This window comes from Vipera ursinii (assembly GCF_947247035.1).
Source record: "Vipera ursinii genome assembly, chromosome: 3".
Lineage (NCBI taxonomy): Eukaryota > Metazoa > Chordata > Lepidosauria > Squamata > Viperidae > Vipera > Vipera ursinii.
This window is the reverse complement of record NC_139516.1, coordinates 29,063,999-29,087,255: the sequence shown is the minus strand read 5'-3', so window position 1 is coordinate 29,087,255 and position 23,257 is coordinate 29,063,999. Positions and strand designations below refer to the sequence as shown.

The 23,257-nt window shown below is 39.3% G+C and overlaps 1 protein-coding gene across 7 annotated transcripts in view; it reads right to left on the bottom strand.

The window, feature by feature from the left end:
• Nucleotides 1-22,811, bottom strand: part of EPB41L1 (erythrocyte membrane protein band 4.1 like 1) — a 193,665-nt gene extending 170,854 nt beyond the window's left edge. For 3 of the 7 annotated variants that reach the window (XM_083358648.1, XM_083358640.1, XM_083358647.1), the window contains exons 1-2: nt 22,353-22,811; nt 1,651-1,707 (exon numbers count right to left, since the gene is read on the bottom strand). The gene's annotated coding sequence lies outside the window, so the exon portion shown is untranslated. Of the gene's footprint in view, nt 1-1,650; nt 1,708-19,489; nt 19,734-20,473; nt 20,794-21,585; nt 21,607-22,352 lie in introns of those variants that run through there. The other 4 variants (XM_083358644.1, XM_083358641.1, XM_083358642.1 and 1 more) reach the window with 3 other exon arrangements.
• Nucleotides 22,812-23,257: the final 446 nt, after the last annotated feature.

Here is a 23,257-nt window from a genome sequence, read left to right as displayed (position 1 = left end):
AAATGTAGGTCAATGTAGAAAAATGAGGAAGATTAATGTTATTCCTTCATTTCAGTTCTGTCCATCTTTTTCCCCCATAGGGCATGATAACATCATTATCATAACAAGTAGGGATGGAAAGAAAGAATCACCAAGACTTGCATAATACAAGGTAAATTCAGTGAAATTGTCAAGCAGAAATTGCTCATACAAATGTACAAGCCAAGCTGTTCAGGGAGAAAAATTGACAGCCCCTCAGGCACACATCTGAATTTTATCTTCATTCATCCTAGAGACCTATTTACAATTCTCCCAAGAAACAGATTCCTTCCTAAACCCAAGAATATTTATTTTCCTTGACAGGACTGTAGCCACTGCTTCACCTTCAGGAAGCAGATGCTTTTCCTGCTCTGGGGAGTGGCATAACTCATCAAATGTGAGATAATTTTGCCAGTTTTTACTTGAAATGAAATCCTGATGGATGATAACCTCATCAACTAAGCAGCCCTCACAGAGGATAAAGTGCCAGGACTTTAGTAGACCACAACTATCTACACATCACTTGGGAGGTTTGATATAAAATAACCATTTTATATAATAATTATAGCTGAACAAATCTCTGAAGAGGATTTTATTTTGACAACTCTTTATCAGAAGCACCTCCTGGAAACTTCTTTGCAAAACAAAGATCCTCCTGCTTCTACAGAGTCAACAGAAGCTGCCACTTTGTTTTGGGTTATGCTGCTTTCATAACCTCTTCTAGCATTTTTTATAGACTATGAGTAATACCAGAGGCAGCTTGTGTTTATGTGCATTGTAGAAACCTTCTCTGGCTATTGGAAGTGATATAGGAGGTTCCTTGGAGTAATATAGTGATGAGGCAAATCCCATTGCCTTTATGTCTCAATGGAGTGGACAACATTATCTCCAAAAACTGTGATCACGTCACACAGATGTAATAATACTGTGGCCATGTATGATGCAACATCATAATTGTTCCCTATTGCAAATTTAATAAATATGTTCACCAATCCACATGCAATTATGGACAATTACTACATAAGATCAAAGTACTTTTAATTAAAAGGCTAACATCTTCATCAAATGCCCATACCCAAAATATACTAACTATTAAAAATGATTCAACAGTTTGAAACAATGCTTCCAGTCAAACTGACATGTCAAATCAAGTCAATAATGTAAACTGAATTAATTTAATATCTAAAATCAAATCTTGGATAATTGACACATAAGTAATAAAATTAGAAAATATGGACAGCTAACTACTGTGATTCACATCCGCAAAGCAGACAGTGTTTTATTTTTATAGTAGAACTTACAGGACTAAAGAGCAGATTCTTCTGTCAACAACTGCTGCCTTTAACTATAGTTGCAGTGGCTTCCTTGATCCAAATATCTTTATTTTGATCAAACTAAACAGAGATCTCTCAGTGCCCACCAAATATAATTCTGTTTACTCCGGAGATAACATAAACTGTTCTTTGGTGGTTTCTAAAATTATCTTGCAATGCTTGAGAAAAACCTTATCAGATTATGAAACAGTAGTTAATATTTTAAAACATGCTGAAGAAACATTATACTTTTTGTCGTTAGTGATATTCCATTTGAAAAAAATGAAATTGAGAGGTTAAAGGCTAATTAAATACTTACCCAGTGTCCAGTTAATGTCCTGGATTGCGTTATCTCTGTTCAGATGCTTGGTAGACACTAAAGGAAAGAAAATGAGAGAAATAGAGGATGTTTAGCAATATTCTTGAAAACAATAGAATTGTGTTTCCTCTAGATTTTGTTACAGTTAACATGCCTGTCTCCTATTCATTAAAGATAAATCACATGCAGTTTGTAGAGTTCGTGTGACTCTTAAATATTTTTTATGATCTGTTAACTATTGACTTCCAAAATGTGGTTTCCACAAGTCTTTTTTTTTCCAGGAATTCTGGAATCACACAAAAGATTCTCCATTAATATACCTTGGAGTTTTGGTGATGCCAATACTCAAAACCACTTCAGCAGGAAATTATAATGTAACACGAAAATAGGATTAACTGAGTTTTATCTTCTCAAAAATGTCTCCTTCCCTTCAAAGAAAAACCACTATCCCACTTCATAACAGTATAATACCTGTATGTTAGCAATCTCCTGTTTATTACAGCTTATTACACTTATTGTTTATAACTTATTGTTATCAGAATTGTAAATGGTACACAAATAAATACCCCTGCATTGTGTAAAGGCACACACTATCAGAATTGCTAAAGGAAATGGGATAAGCATTTGTGAGTCCTGCATAAATAATCACTTTCAACATATGAGTACTTTTCTACCCTGGACAGCAAGCAGTATACCACATTCCAATTTTATATTCGTATGTTTCCTACTCATTACGTACAGTATATACAATAACCTGCATTACTTCTGCCAAGTATCCCCCAAGGAAATTCTGGAAAGCAGCATTTGACCTATTGTGGGCATTGCATTTTACAAAGTAGAAGCCACAAATAATAAATGCTGCAAAAATGGCTGTAAAATTAAGCACTGTCACGCGATGACCTGCTTAACAATCATCATGACTTATGACCATAATTGTGGGCTCAATTATGGTTGAATGCTGAGGACTACCTGTAATTTGCATCATTTTCATTGACTATATCTCTCAGTAACATATCTGTTGATTCTCTCTGCTACTATACTACAATATCATGACTGTTTTCATTTTTCCATTCATCCATCAGCATTCATTTTACATGTCAACAGTACATGCTACTAGACATCCAATATACTTAATGTGTATTCTTAGAACAGAACTCTGCTAATTACTATAGATAGTATACACTAGGTATGTGTAATCAAGAATGTCCACATGCACTTTCAGAAAAATGAATGCAAAGGTCACCTTAATATCTCTGTTTTACAGCGTTTATACAGTAGTTTCTATGATACAGAAAGCAGCTGAATATATCACATACTTTTTTTTAAAAAAATCAACATTCTGCATTACAGTAGCACACAATTTACAAACCTAATACTTCAGAAGTCTTGCTTTTACAAAGAATAATTACTTATTTACCCTGCCTTCATTTCGCTAGCCATAGGAAGTTGCAAAAATGTTCTACCGGGCATACTTATCATCTCAGATCTTGGTAAACTGTTTACTAAGCAAAGACTATGTGTAAGCAATGTAAAAAGTGTAAACAGAGTGCAGTAACTTGATGCCATCCCTAGTGTTACAGATTAAAACTGCCTTACCTCTTTGCCAGTATAGCAAATGGTCAGATATTAGGGCACTTTAAACCAAAATGTCTAGAGCAGTACTTCACAACATTTAAGAGTAACAGAATAACAGAGTTGGAAGGGACCGTAGATGTCTCCCTGCTCAGGCAGAAAATCCTATACCATTTCAGACAAATGGTTGTCCAATCTCTTCTTAACAGTCTCCAGTGTTGAAGCACCCACAACTTCTGAAGACAAGTCATTCTATGACTAATTGTTCTAACTATCATGGAATTTTTGACCCAATTACCTCTTTTTTGTGCTCCTGAATAATTTTATTACTCTATTAAAAAGAAAATCAGAACAAACTCAAGACTCATTTTACACATGTTTCTCTGGAATGGCAATCCCAGACTGATTCACAAGCAAGCAATTGTTCCATTACCCTAAGGATACAATATGCCTAAATTAGCTCTCAGTTTAAAAAACATTGGTCTAAGGATGGCTTTAAAAACATACTTTAAGTACAAAAACACAAAACAAATCTTTCGCCCAGTATCAAATTCTTCAAGTGCAGAATTTCAGAGCATGCTGGACTTAAAACAGTGGTGGAAAGAAGAAACACAAAGAATAAAGGTTATATCTAACACTAGCAAGGGGGCAGGTACAGTGCAAGTCATTATCTGATTGGCAAGCCCAGCAATTCCTGATCTTCCAGTTCTCATGAGTCTCTACAAGTAGAGCCTGCCAACTGTATTCTAAAAACACAGCAACCTACATTACAAAGACAAGTAAACACATCATTAAAATAGTTCTTTCAGCAATGCAATAAGCCACAGAATACCTAAGTACAATCCATCAACCACAGCACTCCCCTTGTATAATATGTACAGGGAAATCAGGAATAGTAATGACAGTTAAACAGGTCACATATCAGGAAATATCTTCATATTTGTGCAAGAGTCTTTTCTTGTGTTTTCCTTTGCTTTCCTCTGCTGCTGCTATCACTTTCTTGAGACCTCTGCTCTTGATGTATTTTGTTGTTATATCATTTTGAGGATACTGCCAAAAATACTGAAAAATCACAGTGAATAAAATAGTTCTAACTTTCTTTCATGATCAGGTTTTACTCAAGCCAATGCTATTCTGCCAGGAGTTCAATAGTCTGTAAGGATTCAAGTTGAAAAAGGCTGCTATAAATCCATAATCTTTGACCTGATTGCAATTAGGTCTGGCAGTTTTAAACTCAGAAAACGTCTTGCATATTCAAATAGTGTCTCTATTCTGCAAAATCTGGAGGACAATAGGTAACAGTAAAGGGATTTAGAAAATTCTTTGCTGCCATTTAGTGGTTGTCTGATTTATGCAGTCTACATGGTATCACTAAAAAAACCAGTTAAACTTTACCTAAAATTTCACTTCTTGACTGATTTGGTTCAATTCCTAAATCTATGAAAGCTTTGCAGCTGCAGCAGCCTTTTCTTTTCTGAAAACAGCCTACAGCAAAGCTAGAAAACATCCTTCTTCTAATGATCATGAATTACCTGTTTACTCCACGTTTTAACAAGACTAGCAAAAAGCCTCTCTACATGAGCTAAAATTTAAAAATATGTCATACTAGTTACTTTTTCACAGAACTACTTTTGTTTACATGTTCAGATTGCTCCAATTATTATCATATGTTTCACTCCTTAAAAATAATTCAATAAACTCAACAAAAGATATCATGTATCCATATTGCATCTGGACAAAACTTTTCTGATTAACAAATACCAGATGTCATTGCAAATTTCTTTCTAGCCTAATAATTTGTTCAAATAGTTTGGGACTAATTTTCTCTAGTCATTCCCAAATAAATATAACATAGCACCTTAAATACAAATACTTTCTACTATTTAAACAAGGCCAACAAAGTTGTAGTTCACAGGCAGAAAAAGTAATCACCACAGTGTGAACTAATATAGAAACAAATCACAGGAAATATATAAGGCACATCCTTAATGTAGCTATAAAACTGTAAATATTCTAGGATATAATTACAATCAGGACATATTCTTCCTCTTTGCCTTATGTTCCTTCATCAACTGAATTCAGCAAGAGAAAGCTTCAAATTTTTTTCCTTGGAGCAAGAATGTCAATCAGTAGAGCTTTTTTGGCTGCATCATCAATGTTGAAGACAGCACAACCTCCATGACCAAAGATGTTTGCCTGGTCCAGGCACTATTAATATGACATCATTTCTTAAAATGAAAATCTTCAAACATTCCTTGAGTGTCTTGTTTCATAACTGATCTGACTTACACTGATTGTTACCTTAGATTCCTAATGCATGATTATTGCTTTAGTTACATTTTGAGGTTGTCCTTGCTATAACTAATTATCATTGAAAAGATAAATTTCATTTCATTTTCATTTATTTGATTTCTATACCGCCCTTCTCCCAAGGGACTCAGGGCGGTTCACAGGGCATATATAAATAGCTATACAAAAATTAAAAGAAAATTAAACCAATGCCCAATTAAAATACAACAATGATAGAATAATAAAAACCAATTAAAAAAAACCCATATTCCCCCATCAGGCCAGACCAGCTAATTCAAATAAGTGGGTCTTCAACCCGCGACGGAAGGATCGAAGGTCAGGTGCCATCCGGAGCTCAACCGGCAGTTGGTTCCATAATGCCGGAGCACCCACAGAGAAGGCCCTCCCCCTGGGGGCCACCAGTCGACATTCCCTGACCGGAGGCACCCTGAGGAGGCCCTCTCTGTGGGCACGCACAGGGCGGAGGGGAGTTGACGCCGGCAGCAGGTGGTCCTCGAGGTATCCCGGACCCATGCCATGTAAGGACTTAAAGATCATAACCAAGACCTTGAACCTCACCCGGAAGACAACTGGTAACCAATGCAGCTCACGGAGCAAAGGTGTAACATGGGAGTACCGGGAAACTCCCAAGACAACTCTCGCGGCCGCATTCTGTACCAGTTGGAGCCTCCGAGTAGTCTTCAAGGGAAGCCCCATGTAGAGAGCATTACAATAGTCTAGGCGAGAGGTCACAAGCGCATGAGTGACCGTACACAGGGCATCCCGGTCCAGATAGGGCCGCAACTGGCGCACCAGGCGAACCTTTGCAAGGAAGGTTCGCCTGGTGCCCTCCCTTTGCAATGAAGACAACTCCCCACCCTGTGTCTGCTTTCCCAAGTTTCATTGCTTTGAAGCAGAAGAATTAAGTAACTCTTAAAGTGGGAAAAAACATGGTGAAAGGTTACTCCGACTAATGACAATCACAACAGAACTATCAGTCCAGCAGTTTTTTTTTCTCTACACCCACAACTAAGCTGCATTTCATTACAACATGAGTCCTTAGTGTAATAAAGAAGATAGGTTACTCATTTCCAGGGGGATTTTAGTACCCTGTGATCATAAATTTATGGAAAACAACTCTGGCATTCAAGAATGCTTTATTACAAACCAGAAATAATTAAGGGAATTATCTGGAAAAGCTTTGATTTTTTTTCCTACCATGGTCCAGATTTTGAATGTATGGAAGGCAAATGGAACCCTCATTAATTACACTAAAATTAGCTCAAAATTTAAATCCATTACGGATTTAATTACCATTGGACCTGAAATGAGTCCCAACTTTATTACAGTGTGTGTGTGTTTTTTTTTGGGGGGGGGGGGGGGTGTTTGTCTCAAAACAAGATTTTCCCAGATGTTGAAATGTCACAAATTTAGTTTTTGTGTTAAAGATACATAATTTTATGTCTTAATGTATAACCTAAACTTAATCACCTAAAATCACACTATCCAAATGGCCAAGGCAGTAAGAGGCCTATACTGTACATTTTCTAAGTAAATAATAAAGTCAAATGTTAGAAGTACAAAAGTTGGGCTTGTTTTTATTATTTATTCAAAAATTTGTACTCTTGAAGGGAAAAACACACCCAACAAATGGCAAGACGTACCTACTCTTATCCAGAAATGGAAGCTAAGGAAGGACAGGCCAAGTAAGAATTTGGATGGAGACACCAGGAAATCCCAGGATTTTAGAACAGGCTGGACCATCACAACATCCAAGAAAAAGGCGAGGGCAAACTACTTCCATACTGGTCCGAAAAAAACTCTACAGCCAGTTTCATTAATTCATGGGATTTATCCATAACTATACTGTTCTTTTATATGCCAAGTACCCTACTGGAGAACAACTATGCTGAAGAGTACCTATTGTAAGGTGAGAGGGCTACACCTGAAGTTTGGAGTGGATAGAAAAGTCACCTGATCTTTGTGATATCTTTACAGACAACAATTATCCAGCTTCTTAAAGAAAGGAAGCATTAAAGCAAAAATGATAAAAGTAAAGAGATATCTAAGTAAAAACCATGAGAAATAACCCATTTAAAATTGTACTAAAATTGCTGCATGAGCTGATTTTTCTTCCCTTTCAGCCCCTTGAATATTTGTGCCTGAAGTAGCAAGACAAGCCCAGAAAGCAAAGGAAGTTTTTCTTCCAACTGCAGGTGGTTAGGCTGCTAGAAAATACCCTTAAATGTTACCCCCATTACCAGCCCCATCCACCAGAGGAGAAGGTATATGACAGCATCATTGTTTTTCAGTGGAATTTTCCCAAGAGTAAACCCTGTAGCTGACACTGAAATACAGCATTAGTTCTCTATGGTCAGGACAACATCATTTATTTATTTTTTGAGTGGGGAGGGGGGGTAGATTGAAGGGAGAGATCGGAAAATGGACCAATTCCTCCTTTCCTCTTTCCTCAGAATCCTTGTTTGTTTTGTTTGTCACCTTATCTTGTGGAAATATATTCAGGAGCTTCCCAACTCTAACCATGTTTTCTGCCGATTAGCATAGAAAGGCTTCAGCCACCAGGCAATAAAATATACAGAGGTTCAGAGCCGTTTTTCTTAAATTTGGCAACTTTAAGATGTGTGGGCTTCAACTCCCCAAAGCCGGCTGGGGAATTCTGGAAGTTAAAGTCCAGGTATTTAAACATTGTCAAGGTTGAGGAACACTGGATTACAGAATGATGATTCTTCCCGATATGCCATTGGAACTGGACCTACAAGAACACAAATTGACTGTAAGTTGTATTTCTTTACCACAAACAAACATCTTAGAAAGAAGGAAACAGCCATTCTTGTCATTGCGGATATTTTATATGTATCCAAACTCAGACCTGGATACATTTTTTTAATATGTACTTCTGATATTTTTCTCACACAGCACTTTTTTTCTTCCACAGATAACCCAAACTACGGCAGCCATTCTTTATTATCTAAATCACAATTTGCTGGATTCACACAGCAAAATCAAATTACTACATAATGGCTTAGCGCTCTCTGTTATCCCATGTGTAGGATCAACTTCATAAAGAACACACAAGAGTATTTTCCCATAAATATGCAGTTGGAAAAAGAATCGTTCATTTGGGATACTGATATTTTTCCTAGCATGTCTGAAGTACAACTTTCAGACCAGTGGATTTCAATTCCCAGAACTCCACAGCCACTTTGGAGACCCCTGCTCTAGTTCAACCACATCTAAGCAAGTGTGTCTGCCAGGAAATCTAAGCAGAACCTGGGTGGTTTTATTTGTACAATTACTTGCATATTTATTCATTAAGTGTGTACAGCAACTCAACACAAGCTCATGAATCAGGACAGGTAACAATATTTTAAAATAAAAAACAACAAAATTATAACAGCATAAAGAGCCAAGAAAAAAAAACCAGCAACAATTAATACAAAGAAAATACAGGATATGCCACATATCTGGACTCCCAGGCTCAAGCACAAAACCTGGTTTTCAAGGAGTCTGATCTTTGGTGAAATCATAACCTGGAAGATGGGCAACAGTACAGAAAAGGTCCTCCTTCTGTGTCCTGTCAGTTGACTCTCCCTAACAGATGGGACCTAGCACATGCCTCTCCTACTTACTCAAACAAGATGCATACATAGAACTGAGAAGAGAGTTCTGCAAGAACCTGGTCCAAACCATGAAGAGCTTTAAAGGGAATAATCAGTACCATGAAATGAACCTGAAAGCACACTGGCAACCAATGCAGCTTGCAGAGTAGAGGTATCGCATGTGCTAAACAGAGGCACCCATAACTACTTGTGCAACTGTATTATTTCCTCTTGCTCTATGTCAAAGTTATGCCATACAGTAATCCTCAACTTACAATCATCTGTTTGGCAACAATTTGAAATTACAACAATGCTGAAAAAAGTGTCTTATAACCAGTGCTTTTTTTGTAAAAGAAAAAGGTGCCGGAACTCACACGTTATATACAACCCGCCTTGCCTACCCTACAAGGTTCCATCCAAAAAAAGGTGCCGGAACTCCGTTCTGAGCGTTCTATGACAAAAAAAGCCCTGCTTATAACTAATCCTCTTGCTTACAACCACTGCAGCATCCCTGCAGTCACATGATACAAATTTAGGCTTTTGGCAACTGGCATGAATTTATTATGATTGGCGCATCCTAAGGTCACCGGATCACCATTTGCAACCTTCGCAGGAGGGTTTCCAACAAGCAAAGTCAATGGGGGAAACCAGATTCACTTAATGTCCACATGACACTTAATAATCACTTAATGACTATGGTGTTTTGCTTAAAAACTATTGCAAAAATTGGGGAAGACTCACTTAACAACCATCACACTTTGCAATGGAAGTTCCAGTCTAAATTGTGTCCTTAAGTCAAGAACTAGTTGTAGTCTCAGAGGTATGTGAAGAAAATGGCTCTGCATATCAGTGTTCTTACCTCATTAGACCGGGTGAACAAGTGTCTCTTTCATCACCGTATACCTACAATTAACACCACTCCTGATTATCTTCCAGGGCTATTATGTTTAGCCGACAGCTCCCTTTGGTAACTGCCAAAATGAGTTGTTTCTGCCACAGAGTGACTAATGACATTAATAATTGTCTTAAATTCACACATCTCATGAAACCATCAATTGTGTTACTCACAGTTTGCTGATAAAGTCCCAGTGGCTGAATTCATATAACACTGTAGGCAAAAACCAAGCAAAAGACATTATAGCTTGGCACAAGATATGAATGCAGCCACTAAGAAATCTGATTCAAATCAAACAGTCAATGACCAGTAAATTAAAGTATCTCAGATATTTTAGAATATCCTGCTTCAGCTCCCCCAATTCACCAGCATTCTTTGTTCCCATGCACCTAGGTCAGGGGTAGGCAACCTCGGCTCTTTTATGACTCATGGACTTCAAGCTGGCTGAGGAATTCTGGGAATTGAAGTCCATGAGTCATAAAAGAGCCGAGGTTGCCTACCCCTGACCTAGAGCTTGTAACAGAGCACAGTGCAGAATCAAGGAAATGTTTAAGACATAGAAAAGAGAAAGGAAGCAAGAAAATCAGAAGATACAACACCAGCAAGAGTAAGAGGTCAAAGTCAAGTCACCTTCTAAGTGTTTGTTCTTCAACACATCCTTTAAGTGTTTGTTCTTCCACTATTAGAAGCACCACAAAAGGAAATTTGCTGAAAATCCTGTCCACTTTCTTTCTCCATAAAGTTAATCTAATTGTAATCCACCAAGTTAGAGAGCCAGTTTGGTGTAGTAGTTAAGGCATCAGGCTAGAAACCAGGAGACTGCGAATTCTAGTCCCTTCTTGGGCACAAAACCAGTTGGGTGACCATGACTCACTCAATCTCTCTGAGCCCTAGGCAAGCAATGTCAATCCACTTCTGAAATCCTGCCAAGGAAACTGTAAAGACTTGTCCAAGCAGTCACCAGGTGTCAACACTGATTTGAAGGTGTGTGCATGCACACACACACACAATACCACCAAGCTGTACACAGCTCTCCAGCTATATATTATAGCAATCCATGGGCTTTGTCTTCCTGGTTTGGTGGTTTGTGTTAGACTTGCAATCTAAGAGGGATCTAAACTAAGCCCTGGAGAAGCTACTCCAGAAATGATTGAAGTCAGACTCTGTAGACTAATATAATGCTTGGTCAATATAAAACAGTTAGAGATGGAAACTGCAAACATAATTCCTGACTAGATCTGCAGTTCCATCTTTTTCAGGAAAAATAGTGATTTATAAAACGTAAATCAGACAGTGAATATATTGTTCAGCATATTATTTTCATTTGCAAGCAAGCATCTACAGTTTTGATGACAGATCTATCAACACTACTAACTATAGCATGAAAGAGAAATGAATGGGGGAATTCTGTCAAATTCAGGCTTGTGCCACTCTATCTGATTTTTTAATAAATCTAGCAGTGAAAACATGCTTTGATATTCTCCTTCTATTATAGAGGCCAACAACTATGTACCTGTAATCAAGACGTTAGAAGAGATTAATCCAAAATGGACAAGGCAACAATTCAGAGTCTTCATTTAGTATTTCTTCACAAATCCTAAGATTTTTAGCACATTTAGGTAGCCTAATCCCAAAATGTTTCCACAGAGGCTCCTTACAGAGCTGGTAAGGCTTTTATTTTTTGTTATTTGTCATAGTGGTTAGGCAGTTTTTTTTATTAAAACCTGTCTGCTCAAGAGCTATTCCAGACACATCTAAATGGTTTATCTTCTTGAATTGTGTGGCAAAAATACCACACCAGAATTTATCTGATTTGTCAAAAGAACTAAAACTGAACTCTTCTGCAACTATGTATTTTTAAACAATTCTAAACATAGCTGTGTTCTATGCTACTACAATATAACAGGGTTCCCTGAGATTTTCATCATAATGGGGTTCCAGTAAACCATAATCCAGAATTCTGACTTGCTATAAACAAATAGCACCCATTGCTCATTCACATCAATCTGGCATCTTCTGCCATGGCAACAGTTAAATTCACTCAACCTAGTCACAAAATGTGACAATCAGAATCTCTGATTTATTCCTTTCTTAGCAAGTCAGGATAAAAATTATCATTTGTTCACTAAACAAATGGTTGCAAGTCAAGGACCACCATACATTCTTAACACTCCAGGTTGGGCACTTTAATAATAGCATTCCTAATACAAACCATGATTAGATGGTTCCATTTGTACCACCTAATGCAATCAAGGAGGACAATTCACTGTAACATTTCCTCTTTTAACTGCCCAAAACTAAATCCAACTATCACTATTGCCTTTTTCAACTGTATTCAATAGGGTTTATACCTACTATAGCAGCCATGTACTGATGTATATACTGCAGCATTATTACATCCCAAAATGCCCCCCCACAAAGTTTTTTGAAACATAGAAAATAGAACAGCAAATTAAGCGCAAAAATTCAATACATAGAACACCTGTTCTGATCTCTTGCCAGCAGAAAGGACAGGACTTGCCACTTTAAAATGAGCTTTTAAGGCTTGAGTACACTTCATAAAATAATAGAAGGAGGCACATAGGCTATTAAGTCCAACCCCTTGTTCAGAGCAAGAATCTAAATTTAAATATCTTCTAACAATGTCTATCCAAGGTCCTCCTGATTTACCAAACCCAGGGACAGGGAGAAAAACAATGAAAGAGTGCATAAATCCAGAATGCCCAGATATCTTCTCAGGTTTTTCATTATTGATAGTGCCTCCTACTAGTAGAAATAATAGCAAATCAATGATACATCTAATTAGAGCACTTTAATTGCTTCCATTGTTCATTCAAATCCATTGCCACCCCCAAGTATAGAATCAGAATTTGACATACTGCCCTTTCAACAACAGAATTTATCACTCTTCCTCTTTACTACAATCTTTGCAAATTACCAAATTTCAAGCTTGAAATAATGGAGAGGGGGACTGAGGAACCTAGTGCTGTATTTTCCTACCTCTGCTTTCAAAATTCACACCCATCACCAAATCCAGCTGCTTTTCCACAAACAGCAGATGTAACTGGGTTCCCATCTGGCTGTATCTATATGAGCCAATAATGTTTTTCACAGGCATTAATTGCAAGACATAAAGTTTATTATGAGAAATCACCCTGAAATGTATGTATGGGAGGGATCTTCCCCTCTCCCATACCTGAACTTTCATGGAATGGCTGTTCTGACACACACACACACACACACACACACACACATGCAAGTCCTTTCAGAATCCTGCAGGAGAAAAGGGGAAAAAATCAAAGCTAAAAATATCCATTGAAAGTTGTTACATTAGAAGCAGACAGATCATAAGGCAGAATGGGTCATGAATTCATTATGAACTCCTAATGAAGCTTAAAAAAAACAACCATGAAGCTAAAGGGGAAGGGGAAAAAGAAAGATGAAGGAAAAACATTTCCTTTACACATTAAAAGATCCATCCACAAAAGATCATCCACAGCAGACACCTACGCCCTGCATTTTTCATCTTCTTATATGTGACAGAAACAAACTTACAACAAGCTCTCAGGACCAGAATGTCTATCAGGTATTATACCTCAGCCATTTTTCTCTGGTTTATATTTAATGTAAAGTTAAATAAATGGGAAACTGGAATGTTGCAATACAAAGCATTAGACTCTATATTTGTAGTGATGCTTTCATTCCCCCCCCCATCTCATCCACAATATATTTCTTTAAAAATAAGTCAGCACCCCCATACTGTTTAGAAGTGTGTACCTTAAACAAAAATACCTTAAACAAAAGGTATTGTTTATACCTTAAACAAAAATAACTGAAACTAGCAGGGTAGCTACAGGTAGTCCTTGACTTAACACCCATTTAACATTCATTTGTAGTTACAATGGACTTCAAAAGCTACTTATAACCCATCCATAAAGTTATGACTGCCACACCCTCTATGGTCACATGATTGCATTTCAGACACTTGGCAACCAAATTGTGTTTATGACTGGTTCCATGATCAACTGATCACAATTTGCAACATTTTGCTTTCCAGCAAAAACAAAACACCTATTCAGAAAGGCTTTGCTTAATGACCACGATTCATTTAACACCCATATGACTTGCTTAATGATCACAGTGACCTGCTTTATGACTATCCTAAAAATGACCTAGTTGCATGGTGCCTTAACTTATAGCAACAACTTGTAATTGAAATTCCAAATTCCATTGTGGTCATAAGCCAAGAGCTACCTCCACCTCATCAAATTGTCTTTTGAACAATGATTATTTTTTTGTGTGACCATGTCTACTGTGGCAATCATTTCATGAATATGGCTATAATATCCTCCCAAAATTCCAGAAAACCTGGAAATTCCTGCAGTAATTAACAGAGAGGTGGGATTACTGTACATGCTAAGTGCTCATTTGGAACTGGCCAGCAGACTAAAGAATTAGGTCATCTGAAGAATTCACTTATGTCTTATTTGTCAAAATGAAATTCTGAACAGAAGCAACACTAACGCCCTTTCAATGATATAAAGTGAGACACAGTGTTAAATGCATTTATGGGATGCTATATTAAAGGTAGTCCTTGACTTGCAACCATAATTGGGATCAGAAATTCCATTGCTAAGCAAGACAGTTGTCAAGTTGTGTCAAATTTTATGATCCCTTGGCCACAGTTAAGTGAATCGCAGGGTGCTCACTTCCCCCATTTACCGTACTTTGCTTGTTGGAAGCTGGCTGAGAAAGTGACAAATGGTGATCACACGACCCCAGGTTGTGTCATAAATACATGTTGGATTCTAAATGCTCAAATTTTGATCATGTGCACTTGAGGGTGCTACAATAGTTCTAAGTGCAAAGACTATTCATAAGTCTTTTTTCAGTGCCATGAAACTTGAAAGGGTCGCTAAACAAATGATTATAAGTCAAGGACTCCACTCAAGAATTGTACAATATATAAACTAACCTATATTGTGGCTAATTTACATTCCCGGGTACACTACTAAGGTGCCTAAGGATTGGAAGCATTTACTTTGTTATTATGACTTATTTATGCATAAGGTATTTCCAATTTTTTTACAGATGCTTTCATAGAGCATGTCTTGAAACCACATGATAAAGAGAGAATCCAGATATTTTTGCTATCCCAAAAGGATTTCCATACTTCTTACTATGCAGAAACTCAAACAAATACTTGCGGGCACCACTGAAGTTCTGTTTCATAAGATGAAAATAATCCATTGGTCTCTATTCTTTAAAAAGAAAACAGACCTAACCATCTTCCTTCCAACTCCCTGTCTACATGCACATATATCCCTTCCTCCACCACCCTGTTTCCACAAGCAAGCTTTTATAAAGATTAACATTGAGGAGAACATTGTGTGAGCAGCCAATTCTCTTTCTTCTGCTATACAATGGAAACCCACAGACAGACATGTTTATGGCTGCTCCATAAATCTAGCAGATGCATAATTGCACTTCCATATAATTTTGTGCAGTGGCAAACTTTATAAGCAAGTCACAGATTTTCAGTAGTGAAAGTTTTGTCTACTTTATTTTATCTCAGCATTTCAAAAATCATCTTAGAACATGGGGCTCCAATAGCAATTCTTCATTTGTATAAGCAAAGTACAAAAGGCAATAGCAGGTGTACAAACATGGTTTACATTATTGAGCTGAATGGAGAAATCCGCACTGTATATCAGAGTACACACAGGGTTCTGGATTTGGGCCAATACTGCTGAATTGAAAATGAATTTGCATTCCCAAAGAAGAAGGAAATATAACAACATCTAAAAGAAACACAGTCTAGAGCAGAGGTGTCAAACTTGTAATGTCACGTGACGTATTGCGACGTATCGTGACTTTTTCTCCATTGCCGGCAATGGGGTGGGTGCAGTTTCAGCATGACACATCTGGCCCACGGACCCGCAGTTTGACACCCCTGGTCTAGAGATCTTTAAAGTTACAGCACACCAATGAATCCATTAGTGATATTCAAATACATGCCCAAATATAAGAGTCCAACATTACCCCAAAGGCAGAAAAATATTAACATTTTCATTTCACAAAAGGTAAGAAGTAAAGGCAAGATTAAATCATTCAGCTTGCCAAATTCAAAGAAAGAGACCTCAAAGCCAATGCCTGTAGCACCATAACTTCCAACCCTCTAGCTGTGACACATCAAGAGATGTTTTCCAAATGCTAGAATCAGAAGCACATCTGCAAATGACATCTATAGTTTAAAATAATGTGGAAGAAAAAAAATGCAAAGTAGCAGTCTCTTGCCAATGAGTCAAATGGACATAGCTAGCAATCAGTTTTAATCATGCAATATAGTCTCACTGAAATTGATGCAAAATTCTACTTTTCATCAGGAAAGTCTTGGAAAACACCAAGGTCAATAAAGAGAGGTGCATAGAGATTGCTGCTGTTCTGCACAGGGGGGTGAAAAAGGAAGATACTCTAATTCTCATTTCTTAGAATCAAGGGCTTTATCAACCAGCAAGTTGTACAAACCAATACAGAAGCAGCTTGCAGAGCACTCGGCATCAATCCACCCCTTCAAGATGTATGCATACTCATTGCAGCAGTAATTATTGTGAATGTGTCATCCCTATTTATAGAATATGTCTGATTTAATGCCTCCATTACTATCCAAACTTGCTGTTAAAGCAATAAATGGAACCCAATTGCAGACAGAGCTGAGAAATATTTTGCTGCCATCAATAGTCCCACTGACAAAGAAGGCAAAAGGGAAGCATGAACACTACATGAAAATATAAATCTCTGGGAAGAAAATGCACGAGTAATGCTTACTGCAGCAGCTCCTATTCTTCATTTACAACAAAAGCAGTGAAGGCAACCAGGGACAGAATTAATTCCATACATGCACAAACTATAGAAATGCCCTTTTTTGCACTGAACAGAACAAGGAAAGAAAAAAGTATGCATTGGGAAGATTTCTGAGAATCTAGGTGGTTTATATATTGACTTTTAAAAATAGATATATTTGTATGTTGCCCAAAAACATTGCCATAGAGCAGACATGTCAAACTCGTGACATCACATGACATTGCGTGATGTATCGGAACTTTTCCCCCACTGGAGGCAATGGGGTGGACGTGGTTTCATCGTGATGCATCCGGCCCACGGGTCGGCAATTTGACACCTCTGCCATAGAGGAATTAGGAGTGACAGGTAGAATAATCCAGTTGTTTTGTACTAGACCTTCTATTGTTTCCACCCAATGCAGCTAACAAACCTGCTTATTAAGTACAGCAGAAGCTACAGTCTGACATCTCAGTGCCTACTGACTGGGAAAGGCTCTTTCAGAGCGGGCCTGTAATATGAAAAACTGCCACCAAGGACTGTCTTTATCAAACAATAGTATGCTAAGAGTGGAACAGTCAGAGAGCTGTACCTCAAAATAAAAGCAATGCACCTCCAGAGATGCATCTACAAACAAATACTCTGGCTCCAGATTACCAGTGGCAAGTAGAAAAAAACAACAAGAGATCTACTTCTGAACGTACAAATTATAACCAGATTCTTTTCTTCACTCAGGCAGTAAAGCGTTAGCTGTTCTATAGACCAAAAAAGTTGTTACAACAAAGTGTGTTACAATAAATCCTTCTTGCAAAACAATATTACACCATCTGAGAAAAAGATGGGACAATAACTATTAGTTTTCAGAAAAGCAAGTTTAAAATAGGAAATGCCATGTGATCATTATATCCAGTAATATCAAAGACACATTAGGCACCATTTCCAAGTGAATGCATATCTCTTAACGAGATTGTCAATTCATATCCTTTTTTAAAAAAAGCTTTTCATAAGTCTTAAAATAAGCTCATATACATGAAAGGAAAATGAGAATCAAAGACAAAGCTAGCAAGTAGATCAAAAGCAATCAAGCCACACCCAAATGCCCACTCAGATTGCAAATTGTAGCAGTTCACAAATAAATGATGCTGAAACCAATATTTCTGGCTAATTGGAACACAAGAGAAATATGTCACCTTCATTAATTTAAGCTGGAATCTTATGCACACTTGTACTAAACAACACAGCTTATTTTTAATAGCTATATATAAAAGATACCACCATACATGAAAAAATGCAGTAGAGTTTTCTTCTGACATATTTTGTACAGGTAACTGCCCAAACCTATTTTTTCATGACACTATCTTGCCTGTAGGAAAGTGTCTCAATGATGGTTTTCCAAGTCAGTTAGGAAACTTCCTCTTAAAGATATCAGTGATCTCAGATATTTAAATCTGTATCTCCCTACTGCTGAATCAAAGCTGAGACCATCATATCCTCACATTAAAACAAACACAAAGACGCCTGGAGTGAACATACAACTTTAATCATAATTAAACATACTGCCTACGCCCTAGGGCAAACAAAGTTGCAAAAACTACAGAGTATGGAACTTGATGAAAAAGGAAGGTAACTAGTTAAAGAAATGAGATTTTAAAAGGCATGCCTGCCTTTAATCTTTCATGGTATGCTATAAAAAATTTGGTTGAAAGCTTAGAAAGTACACAGCAAGGAAAACGTTTGAAATGTATACTTCAAACTATATTATATAACAAAAAACCAAATGTATTGTAAACATAAATGTTAAAGGAGGAACTTCAGAATGTTCTGCCTATGTTCATCAAATGTACAGTTCTCGGGAATCCACAGAGCTATCACCAAAATCCACATTTTGATATATGAAGAAACCAACAAGAAAAAAAAATGTAAGGGGACCCCTCTCAATATTCCTTAACCACTGATGCAAGCTACACTTCTGAAAATCAGCAAGCCTTGTGTTATGCTGAATCAAGGACCGAAGTGCAACTTCAGTTCAGCAATAATACCACAGCTAACTTTCCTGCACACATATATACACATACATACCTAGTATACTAGCACTGATGATGTTACCTAGTTTGGGTAATGAAACATCTGCAAGCTCAGAGAGCATCAAGGACGCCCCTCATACCTAGAATTAATGCTTTTCTCTATTTACATAACCTCTAAAACACATCCAAAATTCACAAGTCCTTTTTCCACATGATTGCTTTTCATGACAGCAGATGACAGTGACTCAAATTCCTTTGCCGATCTTTTGTAGGTTTCATTCTTTCCTTCTTTCTTCTGTACCATGAACTGCATCGGTAAGAGGTATTTTTTTAAGAAACATCTTGCACAATATCCATAAAAAATAAAAAAAAACACATTTACAGGAGAAACAATTGAGAATACATTCACAAACACATGCTGCCGAAAAATCTAATTTCTGTCTGAGGGCTTAGAGATTGAGGTCTCTTTAAGAAAATAAATGGAGATCATCTAGAGTTCAATAAGCTCATAGATACAAGATGGAGCCTCTGCTGCTTCAAATGGCAAAATGCAACAGGAAGAGAGGAAGGCATGAATTGCCATTTGCTAAGCAACTTACCATTTTCCTTCTTCACACAGCCCAAGCCTCCAAATGTGTTCTCATGTTACACAGTGAGTAATCTTACTACAGCTCATCTGGTGGTATTGCATTCATCAACTCACATATCAAAGCAAGATTTCTAACTGTATCTCTGCTTTATATGGAACAGAGGCTGAAGCAAAGGAGTCAGCAGTTTTCTATTTCAGTGGACAGTGAATAACAGGAGCTGGCATTTTTCCTGTCCTCTCTTCCTTCTGTAACTCTACAAAAATCAGAACCCTAATTATCATGAATAGACCCTGGCTGCTACATCACTGGAGCAAATCATTAAAAAAAATTATCCTATGCATATATATAACTAGACATATCATGTACAATAGAATTTTTTTTTCACAAGGATCCCTAGGATTTCAATTTAAGGCTGCAATCTTATTGAAAAGAAAATGAATTCAATAGGGAATTACATCTGAATAAGCAGTCTGAGGTTGTTTTAATGTTACTTTAATCTTCATTAATCTTAGTGTTGCTCCTGCCTCCAAGCAATCTTTTCCTTTAAGGATTTTACAACCAAAAGAACCTCCAGGGCTGTTAATATTTAACACACATTACAACCGATGTTCTATTCAAGCTCTGTTATGAGGGTGACCATTATACTATTTAAAGGAGCCACAGAAATTTCCCAGAATTAACACCCTAGCTAGCTATCCACCAAAAGTATACAAACGTCCAACCAAAAACATCAAACCTTAGAAAAGCCGTGTTCCGTTTCCAAAATGGGAAGACTAATGGGAGAACGGAGCTGAAAGCTTTTGGGGGCAGATCACAGCTACCCACCGCGTCCAGCAAAGTGCCTGGAATTTGGGCGTGGCAGCCAAGCTCCTGTTCACATCTCTCGCTCTCTCAGCTACAGAAAACGAGGAATCCCCTTCCAATGCTAACATGCCTGGAAGCCACCCCGCTCACACCTGCCCGACTATCCAAACACAAGGAAGAGATACATACACAGCTACACCGCCCAACGGAGGTGGCCCGTAGCCTCTTCTTTAGTTCGGCTCAACGAAAAGCTCTATAGCTCAACATTATAGAAAATCAGCCCTGGAAACCGCGGGACTCTTTAAACCTTTTTTCAGCATCCAGATCAAGTCTCTCTCTCTCTCTCCTCACCGACTCCAGCCCCTAAAGTTGTCAAGACCGGCTTCGCATCATACACGGGAGAGAGGGTTTTTTGTTTTGTTTTGTTTTTAAAAAAAAGCAATGAAAATTGAACGCCACTTGGGCACAGCTCCGCACCTTTCGAAGATTTGGGAAAGAAACCGCGAGCAACCCCCCACCCCACCCCACCCCACCCCCCGAGAGATGCAGCTGCAGGAACAAAACGCGATTTTGCCCTCTGAGCGACTTTCTGCGAGGAGAACTCGCCGAAGCCACCCAACAGCTGGCCCGCTCTCTTTCCAACCCAGTTTGCCTCTCGGCTACTCCAGCTCCTGCCTAAAAAGCTCCAGGTTTTTTAAGAGGCTAGGAAAAAACACGACTTCAACCGAGGGGGAGGGGAGAAAGGCAGCGTTACAATTGTCAAGGAAGGCGGACGGGGAGCGGTTGGGGACGTGGGGGTGGGGTGGGGGAGAAGTTCAAGCTGACTTTAAAAACAAAAGGTACTAAAGATCAACAGGGCACAAGTACACCTGAATGCCTGGCCGCGATTCCTCCCCCCCCCCCGTTTCCCACCCCCCATTTCCAGCAACCGGCAGCCAATGAAAGCCGGAGTCGCGAGGGGAGAAAGAGCGCTGATTCGCCGCACGGAGGAAAGAAAGAAACACACCCCTCTCGGGAAGGGAGGAACATGGAGGGGGGGGGGCGCCGCGCAAGGCGAAGGCGGCGAGAGATGGAAAAGCCGAAGGGAAGCAAGCGGGAGGGAGGGACGGGGGGGGTCATCGGAACGCGAACGGCGACAGCGACAATAAAAGACGAGGACGTCGACGTTAGCGGGGAAGCGGGCTAGAACAGAGAAGTCGAATTGAGGAAATTGGGAGGGAAAAGGCGCGGGGGGCGCGGGCAGACCCCCTTCTCCCCCCCACCGCCCTCCCCGCGCCGCTTGGCGAACGCCCGAACTCTACCGAGCCCCTCCACGTGATCTCGCAGCCTGGCGAGCTCCGGCGAGACCGCGGCTCCGCGCAGTTGGGGCGTCTACCCATTAGCCCGTCGGACGCGGTGGGAAGGCAGGCGAGAGAGAGAGAGAGGGGGGGGGAAGGGAAAGCACAAGGCAGGAGGTGTCATATCGGGGGGGGGAGGAAATGCCTTCGAGAGATGAGAGGGGAGGAATCGACGCCACGGCTAACCTTTTCTCTCTTTTTTTTCGCCCCCCCCCGAGTAATCCGGAGTCAAGACGTATCGCTGGCCGAGGAGAGGTTCATCTGGCGAGGACCATCAAAGGCTGCTCCGAGCCTCCTTGCAATACCAAAAAAAATAATAATAATAATACAAAAAGAAAATCAATGGAGGCGGGGTAGAACAATGCAGCGCTCTTGCTTCCCTCGTTGTTTTTTCCCCCCTCTGTTCTCTTGGTATAAGGGGGGGGGAGAAAATCGCCCCCTCCTCGGAGGGCGGTGGTGAGGAGGGGGGAAAGCAAATAATAATAAGCTGCAGCAGCAGGGAGTGAGCTGGAAGGCGGGAGGGCTGGGAGCTCAGCGAGAGAGGCACGTCATGAGCAGCAGAACCAGCCTCCGAGGGAGAAGAGGAGGCGGGGGTGGTAGGAAAAGAGACGGATCGTCTGTGAAACGAAACGGCCACTACGCGAGCTCTTAACGTGTGGAGCCAGCCGCCTCCGTGAGTCGTCGCGGTCGATCGCGGAGCAGCCCGCGAACCTTTCCAAATTGCAGCCCACCTGCTTACAGACGAAAGGCATTCGAAAGCTGCTCTGTCCAGCCCTTTCAGGTGGTATCCCAGGTAAAAAAGAAGCAAGGAAGCGTCTGACTCTATGGAATCATAATTCGATTCCGGGCTAATCCGCATTGCTTCCTAGTAGCTTTTTTTTCTTTTCCTTTTTCCCTTCCACTCAGAGAGATGGAAATCTTGTAACCCCGCCCACAGCAAGGCGCGTCTCATTGTTCCGTAAACCAAGGTGAGTGCGTGGCCACGCCCCAAAGTCACACACCGTCCTTGGCTGCTGAAGTCAACGTCGGATGCGAAGGGTGTTAAAAAAAAAAAGGGGGGGTGTTTCCAGCATGTGGGCGTCTTACAATGCTGCATCTCGGAGATTGTATTCGGTTAACCATCCGGTCGTCATAGCTTTCATATGGCCTTTCTCAACACGTGAAAATCCCCTACTACAGCGTCCGTAGAAATTGTATGAAACCTTTTGAGTTATTTCTCTTTTAGGGTTTTTCTAAAAAAAAACAACAACCACACAAACGGGACATCGATAACGTAGGGAGATTGTGCCAGTTCACCCTCAACTGAAAGGGAAGGGGTTTTCTTTCCAAAATGTCAACTGCTGAGGGCTTATCACAATAAAAACTGAGACAAGCAAATGCGATGATCATTGCAGCCATTCAAAGAATGTTCAGATTTAGATGTTATACTTTTTTATATAGTTTGCGTTCTCTCTGCTTAAAGGTAACACGACACTCACCACCATCCCTTACTTAATCCCTGCTAGCAATAGTGATTAGTGGACATGAATATAAATGCACACTGAAACATTGGCGTTAAATTTCTTATCTTTCAAAATGGGCAGAAGCATGTTCCAGGTCTAGAGTTACAATACTAATGAAATGGCTGTTACTTTTA